The following is a 9051-nucleotide window of genomic DNA, read 5'->3' as shown; positions in this document are numbered from 1 at the left end:
GGCTAGTGGCTGGCTGGGCTGCAAGGAGAAGAAAGGACTCCACAGAGTAATTTATAACAGCTGCTCAGTAAGGGCTAATTTGTTTCTCTCCACCATGGAATAGGGCTTAGCGCGTGTGAGAGGGGGATGCTACTACATAAACCAGTACCAGAAAGATGGGCTTACCGGGAAAGAACTGGGGCACTCTGCAGGGGCGGTGTCTGGGGAAGGGTTCTCCAAAAAGGTGACATTTCAGAGGGGCCTGGATGGATGAGTAGGATTTCAACAGGCAGAGATGAAAGGGGAGGGTGTTCCAGGCAAAAAGAACTCCCAGCAGCCATGAGGAACAGCTGGTGTTTGGCAACAGCCAGTGTGTCCAGAGCAAAAGTGTTGTGTGTGTGTGAGGGAGAGAGTGTGAGGCTGGAAAATTAGGTTGTGGCCAGAGTGGGCACGGTGGGCCCTGGCTTGTGCGCTAGGCTGAGAGGTTATCCTGCAGCCTGAATACCTTGGGAGGCCTTTGAAGATTTACTTAGTGCTTTATTAACAAATATGTATTGGGTTTTTGGTGTTTTGTTTTGTTTTGTTTTTAACGATTCATGCCCACAGTAGAATATATAGCAGAGTCAGAAAAGTATAAAGAAGAAGAATCCCCTTTAGTTTCTATTCCCAGAGATAACAGCTGGAGTGACGCCGGGCTGTTGCCGGGTTTTCGGGGGTGCACTCCCAGACACCATCTCTCCAGTGAGCCAGCAAGGGCCGGACTGATGCCCCACCTTGGGAACCTGAATCGGGGCAAGGGGCCTAGGGGGCCTAGGGAGCAGAGGGACCCAGGAAGCCCGACCAGGCAGGCAGGCTAAGTCGGCAGCGGCCCCGCCCCCGCCACCCAGGCTCCCCGGCAGTCTCAGGTCGCGCCTGCAGGCCCGGACCCCACCGCTTGGCGCGCGCACGTCCCGGAGGGCGCCCAGGGGGCGCCGCTTCCCGCTCAGCTCCGCTGGGGAGGCTGGTCCAGCCTGCGCGGATCGGAGCGGAAAGAGTCGGGCGGAGCAGGCGGCTGCTTGACGGCTGAGAGCCCAGCGGGCGGCGCGGGCAGGTCCACGGGAAGCCTACACGCCCAAGGTAATGTGGAGGAAGGTTGAGGGTGGGCGCCCGGGGCAGCCGGGGGGCGGCGCTTCCTGCCTGCTTCTCCGGCTGCGAAGTGTGAGCGCGTGTGTGCAGCACATGGAATTCGCAGAGGGCCTGGATGGAGGCTGTGTGCCCTTGGGTGGGAACAGCTGGCTCCCCTGCCATCCCCAGGCCTGGCCTGGCCCTTGCTCCCCTCCCTGTCACTCGGTAACGGGACTGGAGGAGAGCCGAGAAGCACTAGGGTTTTGGTCAGGAAGGGACCTTAGGAACCCTCCAGCCTCATCCAGCCTCTTCATTTCACAGATGGGGAAACTGAGGCTCAGAATGGTCCAGTGACTTGCCCAAGGTCTCAAGTCTAAGAACCAAAACTCCTACCTTGCTGTTCAGTGCTACTAGGAGCCCGGGGCACGCAGGCAGCATCCACAGCTGCTGCCATGCCTAGAAACAAAGAACCGAGACAGACGGCCAGAAAGACACAGAGAGAGAACCTCCCAGAGCAAAGGAAGGAGGTCAGGAAGTGGGCGGCTGCTGGGGCTTGGCTTCCGCCCTGGCCCCAGCGTGTGCTGGTCTGGCTGTGTGGCTCAGAGGCCTTGTGCTGACTCTGTCCGTGTGTGTGTGTCCGTGTGTGTGTGTGTGCGACTGTGTGTCTGTGCACCCATGCAGGCACGGGATGCAGCGAATGTACCCTGCCACGTGGGAAAGCCCTCGGAGTTCATTTATCTGTTTACACAGCGTGCTTGGGAACCTGCCCTGTTTGGCTCTGTGGAGGACACCAGGAGTCTCAAAGGAATTCGTTCTGTGTGACTCAAGAGGACAGAAAGGGCCAATCCGTGGGACTCCCCAGAGTGGTCAGAGGGTCAGGAGGAAGAACCTAACTCCTGAGGTGATGGGTTCCTTGTCTCTGGAAGAAAGCAACTTGTACCGAAGAGTCTTTTTATCAAGGATGTGCACATAGGGATATGAAATCAGGGCAGCTAGCTCCACATGGAATCAGCATTTTTGTTGGAGGGTCCAAGGTTCATGCCCCTTTTCAGGTGAAATTAACATGCACAACCTCATGGTCTAGTATTTGCCCATAAGAGCTACTTTATGCACAGTTTTTGAGTGATAAGTGAGAGGCTTCATGTATGGATTCCGAGGCCCTGTCACCTCTCCGTTCTATACTATAAAGCGTGTAGAGGGAGTTTGGAGGAGGGAGGTTACTTCTGGAAGGAGTGACTTGCAGAGGGCATCCTGGATGTGGCACTGAGGCCGGGCCTTGAATAGGAGGCTGGGTCTGGGCATCTTGGGGAAGGTGGGATGTACCTGACGAGCAAGGAATAATGTAGTGGACAATCCAGTGAGGAGTGCTGCCTGGGAGAGATGGCAGAGGCTTGGAGTGTTACGAGTCTAGAAACTTCATTATTAAGCCTAGGGATATTTTGATGGTTTCTAAGAAGGGAATTGATGTTCCTGGAGCTGGATTTGAAGAACATGTCATCTGCAGCTGGGTATGGGATGTATTGCAGTGGAGGAAGCTGTGGGAAGAGAACCTGGGAAGAAGCCCATTGCAGTCACCATGAGGGGTTGAACAGGGCTGGTGGGAATAGACAGGAAGGGGCTAAAAGGCTTGGGGGTGGGGGAAAAGTCATCTGCTATGTGCCAGGGCCTGTGGTAGGAGATTTTCATGTTTAATCTCATTTAATCCTCCTGACAACCTCATGAGGAGATTGCTATGATTGTTCCATATTGTAGAGGAGGAAACTGAGAGAGAGGTTAAGTGGTTTATCCAAGGTCATACAGAAAATAAGTGGTGGGATGGGGATTTTAACCCAGAGAACAGTGGAGCAGATGTAATCTGGCAACTGAATAAATGTCAGGGACTAGAGCAGAAGAGACCAAGATGATGGCGATTTGGATTCCAGAGTTGGAGTGGCTGGTGATGCCACTGATAGAGATGGAACCCCAGGTGTGGGGGGTGATTGGAGATGCGTCAGCCTGTGGTGAGCCTGCAGAAGGCAGACCCCAGCACTGGGACAGTGGCTGCAGTAGCCATCCATTCTGCCTTGGGGCTCCTTGTCGCAATGGTTTGCTGAACCTGTTGTGGGGAGGGAGGGTTGAATCTGCAGGCTGCCTGGGTACTGGCAATGCAGCTGAGAGAAGCTAGGCTGGGGGAGAGCTAGTGAGGGATTCCTCAGGGACTGGCTAATCACCCGCTAAGTTCACATCTCTCTCTTGCTTTTCTTCCACACAAAATAGTGTCTATTCTGTTGCAATGCACAGAGGACTCAGGCACTTGCCATGATTCCTTAGGTGAGAATTAGTTCAGATTTTATATTTTCCAAGGAAGGCCTATGTTTCCCCTAGAGAAGAGCTAAAAGATGTAATTGCCAAATATTGCAGAATATTGCAGAATTCAGGATCCTAAGAGCAGGTCCAGGGCCTCTTACAATGTCATAGAATCACGGTGTTCTAGAGACAAGTCTGCCCTATTTTATGGATGGAGAAACTGAGTCTTTGCAAGATCATGGTCCTTTGTCAGCTGTTAGTGAGTGGCAGAAATAGGTCCAGGCCCTTGGGCTCCAGAGGTTTTGCTTTCTCCACTGACATACAGGGAGGCCGCTGTCTTGCAGAGGAGCCTCCAGGGTTTCCTATAAAATAGCCCTGGGGGCCAGGCGTGGTGGCTCACACCTGAAATCCTATCACTTTGGAGGCCGAGGCGGGTGGATCACCTGAGGTCAGAAGTTCAAGACCAGCCTGGCCAACATGGCAAAACCTCATTTCTACTAAAAATACAAAAATTAGCTGGGCATGGTGGCAGGTACCTGTAATCCCAGCTATTCAGGAGGCCAAGCAGGAGAATTGGTTGAACCCAGGAGGCGGAGGTTGCAGTGAGCTGAGATTGCGCCATTGCACTCTAGCCTGAGTGACAAGAGCGATACTCTCTGTCTCAAAAATAAAAATAAAAAAAAAAATAGCCCTGGGGACAATTTTATAGACAGGTCTAGCATTCGATGGACCATTTCAAACTGGTACACTTTTTGTTCCTACCAACACAACACACACACACACACACACACAAAGAAACAGCAACAACAACAACAACAACAGCAACAGCAAAAACCAGCACATTGTTCCACTCATCCATCTATTGGTCATTTCTTTGCTTTTTCAAATTGCTTCCTTTCCTCTGAGAGAAATTTGATAAGGCACAGTTTAGTTAGAGCCATAAGGGGTTCCGTCCAAGTACAGGGTCAGCGGGAGGTCCCAATAAAGCCCGATGGTACCTGTGTGCACCGGCAGAATCCTAAGGCATGCACAGGGAAGCAGGAAAGGAGAGGATGGCTGTAAGGATCAAGGAAGGAGGAGAGACGAAGTGCAGAGAAAAAGGAAAAGAGGAAAAGCTGAGTTTGTGGAGCGGACACCTCAATGGCATGGGCAGAACCTACTTTGGGGACCTATATTTTGGGAACCTGGCTCCCCAGTACTCAGAGGCAGCATGAAGCAGGGAGATAACCAGGTGGACATGAAGAAGCCGAAGGGAGTCACTCTTATAATACATCATCCAACCTCGGGCACTGCTGGGAGTGAAAGGGGGAATATTCATAGCAATGCTGGGACCACAAGCATAACCAGGATGTCCTAGGCAAACTGGTCACCTTCACAACAGCAATGCAAAGAAAGTGCCAGGCATGGCCCAGGGGCTGTTCATGTATTCCCTTATGGAAGCCTCACTACAACCCAATTGGCTAGGCACTGCCATCATGCCCATTTTATAGAAAAGTTAACTGAGGAAGAGAGAGGCACAGTATCATGTCTACGGTCACATAGCCAATACATGGTAGAGGCAGGATTTGAACTCAGGCAGCTTGGCTATTTCAGAGCCTGCACTGTAAGCGTTATGCTCCATTGGCTCTCTACTCACCAACAGCATCCACACAAAGACACCCCCTTCCCCTCACAGGACTCAGCAGAGGGACCTTTGTGGTCTATTTCCCCTCACAGCTGCTCCAACTGGTCAAGTTAGTATGACATCATCCAGATGACATAAACAAATTTGCAGGCAGGCTGAGGCGAGGGGGAGGACAACCCTCAGTCAGGTTTGTCCTCTACAGGCTCCACACCTTGTACACAGTGCTGAGTCTTGGCCTCAGGTCTTGGAGTTCTCAGTCATCCTTGCCTTGTAACTGCTCTGCCCTTTCCCTGAAGGCTGAGTTAGATACAGGAAGGATCTCTTGAAGTTCAATGTTAGAGACAGGTTCCTCTAGGACCTCCTCTGCCTGGGGCAACTAGAGGGTGGCACCCTGTGATGACAAAGTTATCTCCAGGGCCTCTTCCAGCTTGAGGGCTATAGAATTTTCTTTTGTGACAGATTCTTCAGGAGACAGTGTATCCCCCTTGTCAGTGTGTTTTGGCTCCCAGCCCTGGCTTTCTCAGAATGCCAGAGGGACACTTTCTTCCCTTGTCTTTTTGTTGACACATCCCGGATGGGGCTGGCCAAGAAAGGCATTTATGGGGCAGCAGGCTCCATGGTGGGTGGAGTCTGACTCTAGGTGATGCTCCAGGTGTTTCTAGAAGATGCAGGGAGGTAGGAGCAGGCAAGCTTCCCCTGTGGTTCAGATTCCAAGGACCTCTGTCCCTACCCCATCTGTGCTGAAGATCCCTTATTCACACAATAGAGCTGCTCTGCCTGGGGGTGGGAAAACGTGAGGCTGGGCCTGAGAACTTGTGGGAAAGTGGAAACCGTGTTTTACCCAAGCAAGTTCCAGCAGTGAGGTTGGATAGGCTTAACACCCAGCCCTGTGCTCATAGTGTACCCCTGAGCCTGTGGAACTCTGTGCCCTTCTGGGCTTAGTTACAGGAAAGGTGAGAAGGGTGAGACGTAGCACACGTGCTACAGGTGCACCAGGAGAAGCTGGAACCAGCGGGTGTGGCTGCCCTCCTCCCGGAACCTGCACTCAGCTGGCCAGACAGCTTCCTTTACTCCCTTTTTAACTCACAGCAGCACCAGGGGATGTGGGAGGTTGGCTACAATGACCCAATTACCAGTGCAGACAAGAGGGAAATCTCCTATTACCTGGGTGATTGGTTTATTTTCACTTTATTTACTTTACAGATTGCTCAGCATTGAGCTCTGGGATTTGCAGTCTGTCAGAGTTCTCTTGGTAAATAGATGGAGCTTTGCCACATTGTCCACTGCACATAACCACGTACCTTACCCACTGGGATAGAGGGTTGGATTGGTGCTGATGCGGGAGGGAGGCCAACTTCTCGCAGACTCACCTTGACCAAAGACGGAACTCCAGGGACTCTCTTTCCACTGCACCTCAAGGTTGATGCACAGAAATACACCGGGCATGGCTGAGAGTTTGGCATAAATGAACTCATCTGTGTAACAGTTTTATGAAATAGGCACTGTTATCATCATTCTTCCCATTTTACAAATGAGGAAGCCATCTTCCTCATCTGTTTCAAGAGGCTGAGTAACTTTTCCAGGGTCACACAACTGATAAGAGGCCGAGCTGGGATTTGAACCCAGGCAGTCTGGCTCTAGGGCCAAGTCCTCAAGCATTCCACAGCCTGCCGCCTCTGCATGCTTAGTGCAGAGCCTGGGTTCTGACTCTAACCAGTCATGTGTCTTTGGGATTAGCCCTCTAAACCTGAGTTTCTTTTCTCTTTGTTGAAGTGAGAATACAGGAGTTACCTGTTGATCCATGTCAGGTGAATTAAGGGATGTGAGGAAGCATGTGGTCCATGCACAGGTGATCCCCTGGGTCATGGTGACATTACCTGTTTTGAGAGCTTGTGGTTGAGTTCCATGCTAAGGGTGTACTCCTCCCCTTGTTGGTCCTTCTCAACCAACTTGTTGAGATGTACTCCTCCCCTTGTTGGTCCTTCACAACTTGTTGTGCTTGTCTTGGATTGAAATTCTCCAGAAGGCAGAGGCAGAGTCTCTCACCTAATTAGCTTGCATGCATGCTAAGTCCCTGCTGTGCCAGCAAAGGGTCCTGCAGGAGGTCTGGTCTAAGAAGAGAGGGGGGTCCCTGTAGCAGGCATACATACTCCTTTGAGGGGATGTCTTTTTTCTGGCGGACAGAACAAAATATCACAGACTGAGTGGCTTGGACAACCGAAATTTATTTTCTCACAGTTCTGGAGGCTGGAAGTCTAAGATCATGGTGCCAGTTTGGTGGGTGAAGGTTCTCTTCTTGGCATGCAGAAAGCCACTTTCTTTTTGTGTCCTCACATGGCACGGAGAGGGAGAGAATGGGAGAGGAAGAAGGGAGAGGGAGGGTGGAGGGAGAAGGGCAGGGAAGAGGGAAGAGAGAGAGATGGGGGAGAGAGAGAGAGAGAGCTCTTTGGTGTCTCTTCTTATAAGGGCACTAATCCCATCATGAGGGCCCCACCCTCATGACCTCATCTAAACCTAATCACCTTCTAAAGTCCTCACCTCCAAATACCGTCACATTGAGAGTTAGGGCTTCAACATATGAATTGTCAGGGGGATATAATTTAGCTCATGGCAGGAGATGATACAAAAAATAACCAATGATGTTAGTGTTTATAGGCAAGTAAGTAAAGTATATTTCTCATGGCTTTAGAGAGGAGGTAGGATTTGAGCTGAACCCAGAAGTACAGCCCAGGCTAGGAAGCATTTATAGTGCAGGGCCCTGAGGCACAGGAACAGCCCTTCACCCCCTCGACAGGGCCATGCCCTTCTGAAGACATGAATGGGGTCAGGGAGGTCAGGGGGAGGGAGATGAGAGACACTTGCCAGAGAGACACTTCCTGCCTTCAGCCAGGTTTTGTTTTTCTGTGGGGAAGGAGATGGTTTGTCAAAGATACTATTTCTTTTTTCTTTTCTCTTCTCTTTTCTTTCCTTTATTTATTTATTTATTTATTTATTTTGAGACGAAGTTTTGTTCTTGTTGCCCAGGCTGGAGTGCAATGGCATGATCTTGGCTCACTGCAACCTACCTACACCTCCTGGGTTCAAGCGATTCTCCTGCCTCAGCCTCCCAAGTAGCTGGGATTACAGGCACGCACCACCACGCCTGGCTAATTTTTGTATTTTTAGTAGAGACAGGGTTTCTCCATCTTGGCCAAGATGGTCTCAAACTCCCGACCTCAAATGATCTGCCCACCTTGGCCTCCCAAAGTGCTGGGATTACAGGTGTGAGCCACCGCTCCTTTCCCAAAGCTACTATTTCTTAACCTGAGCAGGGCTGAAATTTTAGAGGCTTTCTTCCCAAGGCAAGTTTTCTGAGCAAGATAGCAGCAGCACCACCATCCCCAGAGGAGGACACGGTGGGAGTGAGGGAGGAGGAGTTCTTGGAAGTTCATTTCTGTGGGTAGTGTCATCTGAATCATGGTCAGAAATTGCCATTGGGGAGATACCATCAGGAATAACACATTGTTCAGCAGGAGAACCTCTAGATGTTTCAGTGGTGCCATGGCCTGCGGTGGCTTTTTGGTTTTTGGGTCTTCTGGGAGTTTGGATTGAATAGACACCCCGGATACAGATCATCCACAGGATGGAGATCTTGACTCACAAGGCCTTTGGTGTGGCATCTGGGTTCATGGACGCTGCCTTCCCTACAGAATCCCTCAGAGGGAAGGCCATCCAACTCTTTATGTTATTTTTATTATACTGTCTTCAGTGGACAGAGAGTTGAGGTTTAGGGTTTTTTGTTTGTTTGTTTTTGGATCTTCACTGTTTCATTGTGATAAAATATACATAACATAAAATGTATCATTTTAACCATTTTAAGTATACTGCGCAGTGGCAGTAAGTATATTCACATTGCGAATTGTTTCTTCTTCTCAAACTGATAGGGTTTGAGAAGGTTTGGTTTTAACTGTGGCTCCAGGAAGTCGTACAGTGATACTGTCTCAGTTCCCTCTCTGCACAATGTCCTCATCATCAGATGTCCTGTCAACTTGGGTAATCTTTCTCCTGCCGTTTCTCTC

At 50.6% G+C, this 9051-nt stretch overlaps 1 protein-coding gene across 5 annotated transcripts in view; it reads left to right on the top strand.

Moving 5' to 3' along the window:
* The first annotated feature begins 943 nt into the window (after nt 1–943).
* CRACR2A (calcium release activated channel regulator 2A) overlaps nt 944–9051 on the top strand; it is a 142955-nt gene continuing 134847 nt past the window's right edge. For 4 of the 5 annotated variants that reach the window (XM_054445470.1, XM_054445472.1, XM_054445471.1 and 1 more), the window contains exon 1: nt 944–1095. The gene's annotated coding sequence lies outside the window, so the exon portion shown is untranslated. Of the gene's footprint in view, nt 1096–1390; nt 1611–9051 lie in introns of those variants that run through there. The other variant, XM_054445468.1, reaches the window with a different exon arrangement.

The sequence above is a fragment of the Pongo pygmaeus genome, chromosome 10 (assembly GCF_028885625.2).
Source record: "Pongo pygmaeus isolate AG05252 chromosome 10, NHGRI_mPonPyg2-v2.0_pri, whole genome shotgun sequence".
Taxonomy (NCBI): Eukaryota; Metazoa; Chordata; class Mammalia; order Primates; family Hominidae; genus Pongo; species Pongo pygmaeus.
This window is presented reverse-complemented; position numbering and strand designations above follow the sequence as displayed.